The following is a 13,659-nucleotide window of genomic DNA, read 5'->3' as shown; positions in this document are numbered from 1 at the left end:
GATATGAAATAATCTTTAAACCTTGAACCAAAACTCACCCTGAAGTCTCTTTATAGCTAAATAACACATTAGCCCCCAAACTAATAAATACCACCCATAAGTACTGTGTCTTTTAAAAGAGATCACCCATATGTGACCCTGCTAGACATTGAAGCCAGATTTAAATGAGGATGTGGAACAAGGGATACCATTGCTGATGTCAGTGGATCTTGGCTGAAAGCAGAGTACACCAGAGGTTGCTTGTGTTTTATTCACTAGGCTAAACTATCTCATGTGTGAATCATAACAGTTAGGATAGCCATGAGAAGAAAGGGAATTCCAGACCACTTCATTGTGCTCATGTAAAACTTGTGCATGGACCATGAGACAGTTGTGGGTACAAACAAGGGTATCCTACTCAGTTTAAAATCAGGAAAGGTGTGCATCAGGGCTGTGTCCTCTCACCACACTTCTTCACTCTGTGTGCTGAGCACATCATCAGAAAAGCTGCATTTCATGAAGAAGAATGGCAATGATTAGAAAAACATAATAACAATTTGTGATGTGCAGATGACATGATCTTACTTGATGAAAATCAGGAGGACTTGAAGTAATTTCTGATGAAGATCGAGGATTAAAGCCTTTAGTATAGATTACATCCCAATATAAAATAGATCAAAATCCCCACAACTGGACCAATAGGTAACTTGATAAATCGAGTAGAGATTGAAGTTATCAAGGATTTCGCCTTGCTTGGATCTGCAATCAGTGCTCATGAAAGCAGCAGTCAGGAGATTAAATGATGCGATACATTAGATAAATATGCACAAGATCTCTTTAAACTGTTAAAAAGTAAGGATGTTACTTTGAGGACTAATGTGTGCCTGACCCAAGCCATGATACCATTTTGACTGTATCATTTCAGTTCCCTCATGAACCTTTTCACTTCCCTTGCGTACACATGGAAATTGGATATTGAATAAGGAAGACTGAAGAATAATTTATGCATTTGAGCTATGGTGCTAGCAAAGGATATTGAAAGTACCACAAACTACAAAAAACAAATCTGTCTTGGAAGAAGTAGAGCAGGGAAGCTCATTAGAGGCAAGGATGCCAAGACTTCATCTTCTTTCCCTTTGCATGTTATCATGAGAGACCAGTAACTATGAAAAGAGGAAGCCCTCGGAAAGATGAATTGACACAGTGGCTGCAACAAGGGCCTTGAACATATGAACAATTGTGAGCATGGCACAGGGCCAGGCAGTGTTTCGTTGTGTTGTACTTAGGGTCACTATGAGTTGGAAATGACTCAGTAGCACTGAACAACAACTAAAATAAGTTTAGAGTCTTTCTACCTAATATATATATATATCCATCATGTCCTGTCGTGTATCTATCCATCCCTCTATCCAGTTGTTCCTCCTTAATTTAGAAAACCTTACTGGTGTTGGTACACTTCTCCTAAATTCTTCAAGTGGTACCACGTTTAACTATCTTCCCTTTATTTCAGGCCAACTTCAAGTCTGGAGCCCTCTGGAGCTCAGCAGCCCCTCCTTTCATACCCCTGAGATCCAAGCCCAGATAATCTGGGAAGAGCTTGGCGTTGGCAGCAGTGGTTTCCTCAGTATGCAAGAGCTGACTGTGGTCTGTCAAACCATTGGGCTACAAGACCTTGAGAAAGAGGTGAGAGAAAGCCTGAGACTGACCTGTCTCAACCACTTTTCTTTGAAATGTTTGGTCTGAAAACTCTCACCCTCTTTTAGACTATGATTCAGACATATCAATTTCTCATTAAAACTCTTGACTGGCTTCAAAACTCCTGTCAAAGAATATATCTCAGACCCCCCCCCCCTTGTGATAAACTCTCACCACTGTAGGGCAGTTGTGCCAGGCACTCTTAGACACAGTCACTCAAGATCACCGTTCCCTGCCTGCCAGGCTGATTGTACTACGGCCAAGTAAGGCCTCTTTAGAACCTGTCTGTAGTCTCATCAGATGGGAATAGAGGTGGAGTGTTATATTGCAGTCCTCACTCTTCATTAAAGCGCTCTTGGCCTAGCTGCTGTTATCCTGTGACCCGCTGGAGCCAGGCTGGTTTTTGTGGGTACATCTTCCACCAACATACTGCAAGTTCCCAGCCACAGCAGATAGGAAATAAGTTATTTATGGAGTTCAGGCAGTTTGAATGACTCAGCTACTGATTATGGAACTAAAACAGACATGGTAGTATAGATTTCCCTTGAGACTGATAAGGAAAAATATTTTGGAAATACAGCCAGTTGGGACCTAGACAATTTTGAATGTGGATGAAGATGAGCAAGCTGCCCTTGTTGAATGCTTGATCCAAAAGTTTGGAGAAGCAGGAGGCCCAATGGTGACATCTGGGTTGAGCTGCCTGTTTGTGGAACCTCTGCATCAAGCAAAACATGTGTTCTGATCCAGGTGTATGACTTTTGTTTAGGAAATGGAAGATTTGTTTAACAAATTGGATCAAGATGGAGATGGCAGAGTAAGTCTTGAGGAATTCCAGCTTAGCCTGTTCAGTCATAGACCCAATTCATTTCCGAAATCTTCTACTCCCATTGAACTGAGTGATCCTTGGACTCATTACCAGGTAAAATAGGACAAATAAATTATGAACAACATTAAGTATTATCTTTCTGATGACTGCAACCATAACCGTCAGCATCTTTCATAAACCTGTCCTCTCTGAGTCACCTGACTGTTGTCCAGGAGTTCAAGAGGGATAAGTAACAGAGATATGTGTTTGAGATTCTGGGGTCACACAGACCTCCATAACTGTATGTCCCTGGATGGCATGCTCATCTCTGAGCCTCATGCTCCTCATCTATAAAATGGGGCAATTGTGAAGCCTGCCTCCCAGGTGTTGTTCTATAAGACCAAGTAGTGTCTGACATGACAGCTTCAGCCATTCTTAATTGTGGGATAGAGAACATTTCAGTAGGGAAATCCCTTTTCCCTCATACCATGATGCAGCAGGAGAGCAATGTCAAAGAGCATTCTGCAACATCTCCCTCGGGCAGCCCTTTTGATTTAGGTCCTGAGTCTGGATTCCTCCCTCCTATCCCTGGGTTTTATGTCTTGCAGAAGTACCAGGTCTCCGTGCAGCTTTAAACAGAACAGATTTAGGCAGTTTCCTTAAATCATAGCATTGCTCAGTGACTGCTGGGTTAGCACTTTCCGAACAGAAGAAATTCCTTCTCTCACCACAGAGCAGACTGCTCTAAGGAATTCTTGCTTTCTGCACAAGGATGTGGCTGACTCCCATGTTGTGTGGGAGGCAGAGTAAAACCAGTGTGATATTCTTCACCACTGAGTAGGTACTTCTGAGAGCATAAGTTTTTCATTCTAAAATCAATAAGAATGCAGGAAGAAGATATTCAAGAGCATTAAGGAGAGATTTCAGGCCATATAAGGTAAAAAAAATCAGAGTATGGCCCTTATATGTCACTGATTGGGTTAATTGGCAGATATGACTTCCTTGAAGCAGAAGCAGCCCCATGTTCCCTTTGTATTCATCTGAAGTATAGACTAATGTGGACACTGAACTAGGGATGGATGTGCGCATAGTTGGCATTAAAGAATCAAGATAGTGGCTATAGAGCCGTACCGCTTCTTGTGCCATGCACACCTTCCTGAACAGATGCTCTCTGGCCAGAGGTGTGAGTTTGTAAGGAGGAATCTTGGGGAAATGACCTAGGCAGGCAGGTATGTCTTCCAGGAGACACCCACATCAAGTGAAGTGTGATCCCTGTTTGTGGATTAAGATTTGAACATGGAAATGGGTTTCTCTTCTTTGTCAAGGATTTTCTCCAGGGTAAGTTGCACTGAGGCTAAGAACTAGGGAAGATACAGAAACAAGGGTAACTCATGTCCAAATGTGGAGACCTAGGTGTTGCTGGAAGCTAGTGTAGGATAAGGATCTCAAAGTGGCACCCCTGAGCCTGCAAGGGCAGGATCCCTAAGAGTTCTGTAACCTCGAATACCACTGAAGTATGGGTCCTATGGTAGTTACACAATCTGGTGTCAACTTGTGGACGGGTAGAGTCTAGCCTATCAATCAGGTCATAGCTTGATGACCTCATTTGGACCCACCACGAAGATAAATAACTCACTGGAGGCCAGATAGACACAGTCTCTGCATCGTCTTCCTTCGGACAAGTCACATGGAGCTAGGCTGATGAAAGCCAGAGCCTTAGAGCTGGAGGAGCCACGTGGAGACCCACATCAGCACTGAGATGCTTAGACTGCCACTGGATCCACAAGATATTTTACTCTCTGATCTTCCTGCATTCAGTATCATTGCATATGTTTTGTGAGTTTGAAGAGGACTTTATAGATTGATGTCAGACATATGTGCTAATATCAGACTTACGGACTTGATTTGAACTAGGGTGGGATGTTTTTGTGATATTCAACTGCTCTTGTATATAGAGCTCTTTCTACACACAGATGGGTGTCTATGAATTTGTTTCTCTAGTCTACTCAGACTAACACATTATGGTCCCTTGGGAGTGGAGTACTAGATAAAAGAATCATAAAGATGGAGAGTGGATGTTTGTTTGATCTCTGCTTCATGATAGTGCTTCTTTGGCTAGCCAGAAGTCAGATATGGCCATGCAGTTTACTGGATAGTTTTCTGGAAAGAACATGGGAAGTTAAAGTTTGGATTCTTTTCATTGGTTGTAGTCTTTGGTTATTCTTGTGTGAAATGGTTAAAATGTGATTAATGTATATTTTGAGCTCAGGGGACAAAATCACCCCTTGAATTTCTCAGAGTTGCTTAGTGAAAATGGCTGACAGAAGGTCAAAATGGCTGAGAGAAAGCTGGCTGGAGGGGCAGGGAGCACTTCAGGCAAGACGGCAACTGAGTAACACATAGCAGAGGGACTCTGCAGAAATTAGCGCAGGAGAGTCACTAAGGGGGATGTTGTGCACTGCCTGGTTGCAGGAGGAGCGTCATAAAGATAAACAGGCAAATATCCACTCGGTTTTGAGGAGCTGGGGGCTTTGTCTTACCACAGTGAAGGCTGGCTAAGGTCTAACCTTAGCCCCACCACTGTCTCAGCCAGAGACGGGATCATCTGGAGCTGGCACAAAGGCTTTATCTTAACACAGCCACACTTCAACTCCGAATTGTGGAAGGGTTTAAACCCCTCCAGCCCCAGGGTCAGGGATGGGGTTAAGCTATATTGTTACTTTTGTTTCTCACTCTTCCTTCTTTCCCACTACAGTTTCAACAGGCTCTTCTTTTTTTTCCTCTCTCTTTCTCTTCCTTTTAATCTCACACACCACTGCCAACCTCCAGGCATCTCCTCTTATCCTAGGGCTTTTACTCAACAAAGAGGCTAGAGATCTTAATATTACAATTAGACAATTTGACCTGATAGATGTGCACAAAGCTATTCACCCAAATACAAAAGAATTTACATTCTTTTCAAGCCCACATGACACATATTCAAAGATAGAGGTGCTGGGGCATTAGATGAATCTGCATAAGTTTAAGCACATTGATATATGTACCTCTCTCTCTGACCACTGTGCCATAAGACTGGAAAACCAACAAAAGGAAGATGAAGAAAACAAGGACAAACAATTGGAAGATGATAACTCTCTTGCAAAAGGAGTGTGTGCTGGCCCAGATCAGAGATGAAATTAGGGAATTTCTGGAAATCAACAAGAATGAGCACATGATGTACCAAAACTTATGGGACACAGCAAAGGCAGTTATCAGAGGAAGTCTCATAGCAATACATGAACACATGAAAGAGGAAGAGAGACTTATGATTGATATGCTGGCACAAAATTTACAGCAACTAAAGCCGAGTCAACAGGACAAACCTATTAATAGATTAAGAAAATAAATAATAAAAATCATGGCTGAGATTCAGAAGAGGGAAAATAAGAAAACTATGGTAAAATTAGTGCTGCTAAAAGTTGTTTCTTTGAACAGATAAATAATTGACAGGTTTTTCTTTTCTAATTTGTCATTTGTTTTTTTTGTTGTTGTTTTCTTTTGTTGCTTTGTTTTGGTCCGTCATGTTTTTGGTGCATATTATTATCTCTGTAGGTCTATCTAGATAAGATAGGCAGGATAAACCATCTGGAAGACAAAACGGGACTGACAGTATTGCAGGGACATGGGTGAGGGACAGGTGGGGGAAAGGACATGTGTGTTAAAAACCCAGGGACAAGTGAACAACAAGTGATCCAAAAATGATGGCAACGAATATGTAGGAGGCCTGGTAGGGCTTGATCAAGGGCAATGTAACCAAGAGGAATTACTGAAACCCAAATGAAGACTGAACATGATAGTGGGACAAGAGGGAAGGCAGAAATGATCACAATGATCTGCATATAACCCCCTACCTGGGGGACGTACAATAGACATGTGGGGGATGGGAGACATTGAACAGTGTAAGATATGAGAAAATAATAATAATTTATAAATAATACTTTATAAATTATCGTGAAGGCAGGAGTGTGGGGGAGGAAGGGAGAAAATGCTTAGCTGATACCAAGGGTTCAAGTAGAAAGAAAATAACTTGAGAATGATGATGACGGCAACAAATGTACAAATGTGCCCGACACAATGGATGTATGAATGGATTGTGATAAGAGTTGTATGAGCCCCAATGAAATTATTTTTAAAAATAAAAATAAATAATGAACCCTGGCTCTGGCTTGATGCTGTCAGAGGCCTAATGCCATATTTTCTATCAATAGAAGCGTTTAGATAATGAGTAAGATAACTAAATAAGCATCGAATTAGACTGTTTTACGAATAGAGCTTAGGATCTGATGCTACTCTGTTTATACTGATTTTTTTTCTGTTTATTATTATTGATATATGATTGATAGAAATGATTATTGGGAAATTTGAAAATAGAGAGCTTGTAAGCCCACTTGTTTCTCGTCATTAAAACTGGATTGTTAGATGGGTTTAGGACACACCCGCAAAGAAGGCTTTGAAAAAGTAAGCTCTGAAAAGAAAAGTGTCTTCAGTGTTGAGGACATTTAAGGGTGAAGAGACTTGCCAAGGGCTGTTGACAGATTGACAGGGGGAAAAAAGGGAACTCTTTGGATATTTAAATTTTGAACTCATGGTTTTGTCAGAAGCTGGGAAAAAATCTGGAACCATGAAGAAAACTACTCTCTGGGGCTGAATATTACAGGGAGCCTGTGGGCAGGCTGAACTGCTTGCTAGGCGACCACCCAGATCCACTTGTTGAGTGGAAGTGGGCGAAATGCAGCAATAAAGAGACAGATTGAGTCTGGCCACTGACACTCATGGACCTTGTTTCAGGAACGTGAAGAGAAAACGAGAGTGGGTTGACTGGTCTGAAATTCATGATCTAGCGCAAGGGGGCTAGGCTTGTTGAAAATTTGTGACAGTGCCCATGGTCTAGAAGCGAGGTGACCAATGGGCACCATGTGGACGCTGAGTGAAGCAGCCCACATTGAGTTGACCAGAATCCGACCAGATGAAGAGATATTTGAGCCTGTGAAGTAGAGATATTGCTGCAGACTTCATGGATAGCCTGTCCTGATTTGACTTTACTATGGATGGGGAGTTCACAAGGTTCTAACTGGGATGAAGGTTCCTCAGAACACGGCTGATGTAAGTGGGCAGTATAGAAATTTTATACCTAAAATGGAGATGATAAAGGCATGAAGTGGTTGGCTACAAACTTTCATAGGTGCTGGAATATGTACATAGGATTATAGGTTTAAGTGTGTGTTCCTTAACTGCGATGCTTAGGCATAGAATATTGTTTTGTCACTTATATAATATGTTTAAATGAGGATGGCACATACTGAATGGTACACTTATTAGTTTTATCTTGTTTGTTACAGATATGATTTTATTATTTTTTGTTAAGAATTATGTATGGGTAAAAAGTTGTGTAAAAGTGTCAACTTGACAAAGGTTGGTCTGTGGTAGTTACATATTCTGGTGTCAACTTGTTGAGGGGTGTTGTCTAGCATGTCAATCAGGTCACAGCTTGATAACCTCATTTAGGCGTGCCACTGAGATAAATAGCTTACTGGAGGCCAGATAGATACAGAGGCCAGATAGATACAGATAGGTGCTTCATCCTCCTCCGGACAAGCCACATGAAGCTAGACTGATGGCAGATAGAGCCATGGAGCCACATGGAGACTCATGCCAGCCCTGAGATGTTTATAATGCCACTGGATCCACAAGACTTTCCATCCACTGGCCTGTGATCTTCCTGCATTTGGCATATTGCATGTGTTTCGTGAGTCTGAGGAGGATTTTATAAATTGGGATTGGACATATGTGCTAATATTGGATTTATGGACTTAATCTGGACTTGGGGTGAAATTTTTTCTCAATATTCAATTGCTCTTGTGTATAAAGCTTTCTCTTAACACCTATGAGTGTCTATGAATTTGTTTTTCTAATCTACCCAGACTAACAGGTCTTTCAGCACAGCAACTTGACCCATTATCCTGCTGTCATAGCCATCTACTCTTCCTGTCACGTGTATTTCTACATACAGCACACACTTGTACACATATCCACACAGTTTGGACCCATCCACTGTATACATGTACACCCACTATATATACACACCTGATACATGTAGTCAATGCTACATGTATACACCCAAACTATAGATGCGTCTGTCATACACACACACACACACACACACACACACACACACACACTTAACTATACACTCACATTATATATGCACATGATACAAGGTGGTACCCTCCCAGAACTGGAATTGTGCTGGGCAGAGTAGACCTTTCATAATATGACTTTTTCTCCCTCTTTGAGAGCTCCGAGTTGCAGCGCCACCTGAGAAGGTTCTCTCTGGTCACAGTGAATTTTTTGTAAAAGCGGTTTCACTGGAACCTTGTTTTTCATGATGGCGAATTTAAGAGAACAGCATGCAGCTATGAAACTTTGTTTCCTCCTCAGGAAAAATGCCAAAGCAACTGTTGTGATGTTGAATACAGTTTAGAAAGACAGTGCTATGGGAAAAACTCTAAGTGTATGAGTAGTTTTCTCATTTCAAAAGAAGTGAAATGTTGATTGATGGCAAACCTCATTCTGGACGTCCATCATCTTATCGAACAGATAAAAATGTCGATTTGTAGTGCATTTGGAATTCGTTCCACCAGGTTAGACTGTTAGTCAAGCTTTCTATTAGAGGATCTGAAAAGATTTCGTAACAGTGTGCGGCAAAAACAGGCCTGATTTATGGCAGACAGGGGACTGGTTTTGCCACCATGATAATGCACCTGCTCACACAGCCATCTCAGTGTGCCAGGTTCTGGCAAAAAGCAGAATGTCTCTCTTGCCCCATGCACCTTACTCACCTGACCTTGCATTGTGTGACTTTTTTTTGTTTCCTCGAAGAAGAGGGACATGGAAGGATAACTATTTGAGGACATAGAAGAGTGAAGAAAAACACTAGGGAGGTGCTGTCAGCCATCCAAACAGATGAGTTTGAAAAATGTTTCCAAGAATTAAATTGCAGATTTTACAAATGTATCAAGTGTAATTGAGAGTACTTTGTAGGTGACAAGTTTGTTTTGTAAAAGAATTTAAATGCATGCCCCATGGTTGCTGGGCACTGTTGGGCAGGTACAGCTTTCCAGCGATGGCAATGGGCCAGAGCGATCCTGGGATGCATGCATGGGGCTGTTCCTTTTCAGCAGCCTCCATAGCCCGGTCACTGGTACATGGAAAAAAATTAAATACATAGCTTTGAAAAAAATTCCAGGGTTTTTTTTGGGGGGGTACCACCTACTATATGCACACAAATTGTAAGGCACACAAACTCATGCCCACCACACACACTGCTAGTGTACGTAAACATCATAAACACAGTGCCTACACATCCCTTCACTATACATTCTGTATGCATTCATGCACAGTATATTCATATACATGCACTCTCTACACACCCACACTAAATTCACTGCAGAGATATGAGTGTATACACAGTATATAATACCTTTGGGGCATAGAATGTCAAACTGAGGAGTGGGCGGATTCAGTCTTTCGTTTGTGGAGCACAAAGTCCTACCCCTCTCTTGATACCTCTCACCTGAGAATTGCCCATTTGCACTGTCATTTTAGGGCAGAAACTGGAAGGAGGCCAGGGTGGTAGAGTCTCCTGTATTATTTCAAAGTAGAGTGTGCCATATCTTGTGTGTGTCTCCACAGTTTGGCTATAGAGTGTGATGTTTGACCATGTCATGTGGTATACCTGTTAGATAGATAGATAGATAGATAGATAGATAGATAGATAGATAGATAGATAACCTACTTACTAACAGGTATACTAGCTCTGTACTGATGTCATATATATATGACAGCAGGAGAATCAGGTGGACATGGTATAGGGGAAACCCATTCTGAGCCTCATATTTTCTAGAGTAAGTGGCTAGAGGGTTCATAGCAGTTCCAGATGCATTTGAGTATCTGGGACTCTCCATTGATAGCCATGGTGCCCTCTTCCACCTGCAAACAGAGTAAAATACCTGCTCTAGAGTGTTGTCCAGTTGGCACGCAGAGCACCCAGCGTAGCTTAGTAAGCTCGGTGAACAAGCTCCTTCATTAGAGAATTGGTGACTCAGTGAGTACAGGCAGAGGAGGTTTCTGCTCCCTTGAGCCTGACTCAGGAAGTGTACTGCTGGGAGAAGATGAGGGATGAAGGGTGGAGAGTATAGCCAGGACAAGCCTGGTGGTCATCAGAGAAGGGACCGGAAAGAGTCCAGGATGAGCCAGAAAGAGCAAGAGGAGCATGATTTAAGCTGTGGGGCTGGACTTGAAAGGGCTAAAAAAATAGCTAGGTATCCTTCTATCTGGAGGCCAGCGAGCCGGTGTGTCAGAAAAGAGGAGTTAAGGGTGATTGAGCAAGGTATTGAGGGTCCCAGATCCAGATCCCAGCCAGCAAGGCAGTGAGGAGAGGGTAGCTGAAGAGCCATGAGCAGGTTGGAGCAAGGTGGTTTTTACTCTGAGGGAGGCAGGAGCGCTGGATGCCTGGAGCAGAAATGTGATGACCTGAAGGCGTGGAGAACACTCATTCTTACTCCCAGGGATTCCTGACAACACATATTTACTGGAAAGGGCTCTGAGGTAGAAAAAATTTAAGGGAAATATTTCATGCCCTTGTGGATTCATAGAATATCTGAACGTAGCAGGTCAGCTTTCCACTTGAGAGACTTTACCATCATCGTAAGACTCCCCTAGCTTGCTTAGCTGAAAGCTGCTTGCTTCTGTATTCCCAGTAATGTGCAGTTTCACACACAGGGAAGCCCACTCTGCTTTTGGAGCCTCTTAGGAATTTCTCCATGATGGCAAGCCCCTCTTTAGGCTCTTCCTTTGTGAGGCCCTGTGTACCTTGTTCGTCATGCCAGAGAGATGCGGATAGTTCACGGGCTGCACTTACACACCCAACTCACACTCATCCTCACTGCCATTGACTCAGTGTGGACTCATAGCGACCATACAGGACACAGTAGGCCTGCCCTGGCAGTTTGCAAGCCTGTAGCTCTCTGTGGGAGTAGAAAGCCCTGTCTGCTGCCTTCTGGCTCCAGAGCAGTCATGGCTGCTTTGATGAATCACGTCGCTGTGCCCAGCCCTCTCACCTTTGCTAGAAAGTGAAGAGAGCGATAACTGGTGAGGTTGTTCTTGCTAGGCAGCATGCAGGTTTGTGCAGTGGGGGACACGAGAAACAAGAGATTGGGCTGAACAGACGTGCGTGCTCACAGCACTTTCTTGGTCCCTGGTGTACAGGCCACAGAGGAGAGCAGCTGCCACACGACCACTTCGTCCCTCGTGTCCATCTGCTCAGACCGGCACCTCTTCTCCAGCATCGATGACGGCACTGGGTTTGCATGCCCTGAGCAAGTGGTGGCTCTGTGGGCCCAGGAGGGCATTCAAAATGGCAAGGAGATTTTGCAGGTTTGGAAATGGATGGCCACAGCTGCTCCGCTGAGAATGGGCTGAGGGTGGGGTGGGAGCCCGAGAGGGTTACTGTGCTTGGCCTCTGCTCTCTGGCTTCCTTACTCCTGCTGCAACAGAGAATCCCAGACAGGGAAATTCTCGGGAAACTTTTCTTTTTGGCTATTAATATATAAAAATTTTAATTTTGAAAGAGCATAAATAAAATACAGAGAAAACAACAGTGATAAAAACACTCTGAAGGTAGGTTTTCATGTATTAGATACTTCCCCCTTTGCCATGCTAACCTTTCAGGCTTGTTGCTTGGACAAGGCAGCACTCCGACGGGCGTTGGAACAAGCACACTTTTGTGGTGGCATCAGAGTCAGAGAAGGTGCATGTGTATAGTCAGCACTGACCACTACATAAGGGCATGCATTCTGCCAAGTCCTTTGATCAAAAAAGACCTAGGTGGGAACTGTGCCACTTGGCTCCACAGGCCAGCCTCGCATTCCTGGAAGCCATGGGGGTTTCCTGCCCATGCTCCTCCATTTCTTCTGCAACTGGCCCAGGAGACTAGCCTGGTGTAGCTCTTGCTCTTGGACTTAGTGTCACACTGTGCAGTAGTCAATTTAAAATAAATATAGCAAAGATTCATTTTTAAACATTCATTGTTTCATTCTGTATATGTGGGTGGTAAGATGCACATAACATCTCTTTTTAAGTTTATTTTTCAAAATTCTGAGAGAGAAGGAAGATTTCATTTTCTGTAATACTTTTGACCATGGCTCATGTCCTCTGATACATAATTTTTCTACCAATACAAATCATCAGTGTGTGTGTGTGTAGATAGATAAATAGATAGATAGATAGATAGATAGATAGATAGATAGATAGATAGATAGATATTATGGAGATATGAAATATGTGTCAGGATTCTTTACATATATTACGTTAGGAGTCTCTCCCAGAATTCTTTTAGTTTGAAATGGTAAAAACTCAACTCCAAGTGGCATAAGAAAAAAGGAGAATGTAAAATAAAATAATAATTTATAAATTATTAAGGGTTCATGAGGAAGGGGGCAATGGGGAGGGAGGAGGAGGGAAAAAAGGAAAATGAGCTGATTCCAGGAACCCAAGTGGAAGGCGAATTTTGAGAATGACGAGGGCAACGAATGTATAAGGGTGCTTTACTCAATTGATGTATGTATGGATTGTGATAAGAGTTGTATGAGCCAAATAAAATGATTTTTTTTAAGAAAGAATGTTAGTGGCTTACAGTGGTGGGCAGTTGGCAGAGTTAATTTAGCCACTGCTCTCTGTAAGTGCCTGTATCAGTACCCTTTCATCTCTAACTGCTTCCAAATTTTCCTTTGCTATCAAGTTAATTTCAACTCATCATGATGCTAGGGGGCAGAATGGACTTACCCCTTTGGTTTTCCAAGAATTTAAATCTTTATGGGAATAGATAGCCTCTACTTTATTCCTCAGGGAAATGGTGTGGTTCAAACTGTTGACCTTGAAGTTAACATCGTATTGCATTACCCACCACACCACCAGAGCTCCTTCCAGTGCCCTTAGCCTTGGGCAAAGTCTCCTCTCTATAGCTCCATACAGCCTTTATAATTATTGGGTTTAGGTGGGGGGAAGGGCCCCTCTCTTGCTATTAATCCCCATGAAGTACTATGCATGGAGTCATATTCTTCCTCATGTGTCCCTGGCTCAGG

At 42.7% G+C, this 13,659-nt stretch overlaps 1 non-coding gene and 1 pseudogene across 1 annotated transcript; both read left to right on the top strand.

Moving 5' to 3' along the window:
- Positions 1–13,659, top strand: part of LOC142436739 (ninein-like protein) — a 95,107-nt pseudogene that overhangs the window by 22,760 nt on the left and 58,688 nt on the right.
- On the top strand, positions 9,596–9,727 carry LOC142436745 (small nucleolar RNA SNORA84). The gene has a single exon (XR_012782093.1). It is a non-coding gene; the product is annotated as a small nucleolar RNA SNORA84 (small nucleolar RNA).

This window comes from Tenrec ecaudatus, unplaced genomic scaffold (assembly GCF_050624435.1).
Source record: "Tenrec ecaudatus isolate mTenEca1 unplaced genomic scaffold, mTenEca1.hap1 Scaffold_555, whole genome shotgun sequence".
NCBI lineage: Eukaryota > Metazoa > Chordata > Mammalia > Afrosoricida > Tenrecidae > Tenrec > Tenrec ecaudatus.
The sequence above is the reverse complement of the archived record's forward strand: the minus strand, read 5'-3'. Positions and strand labels throughout refer to the sequence as shown.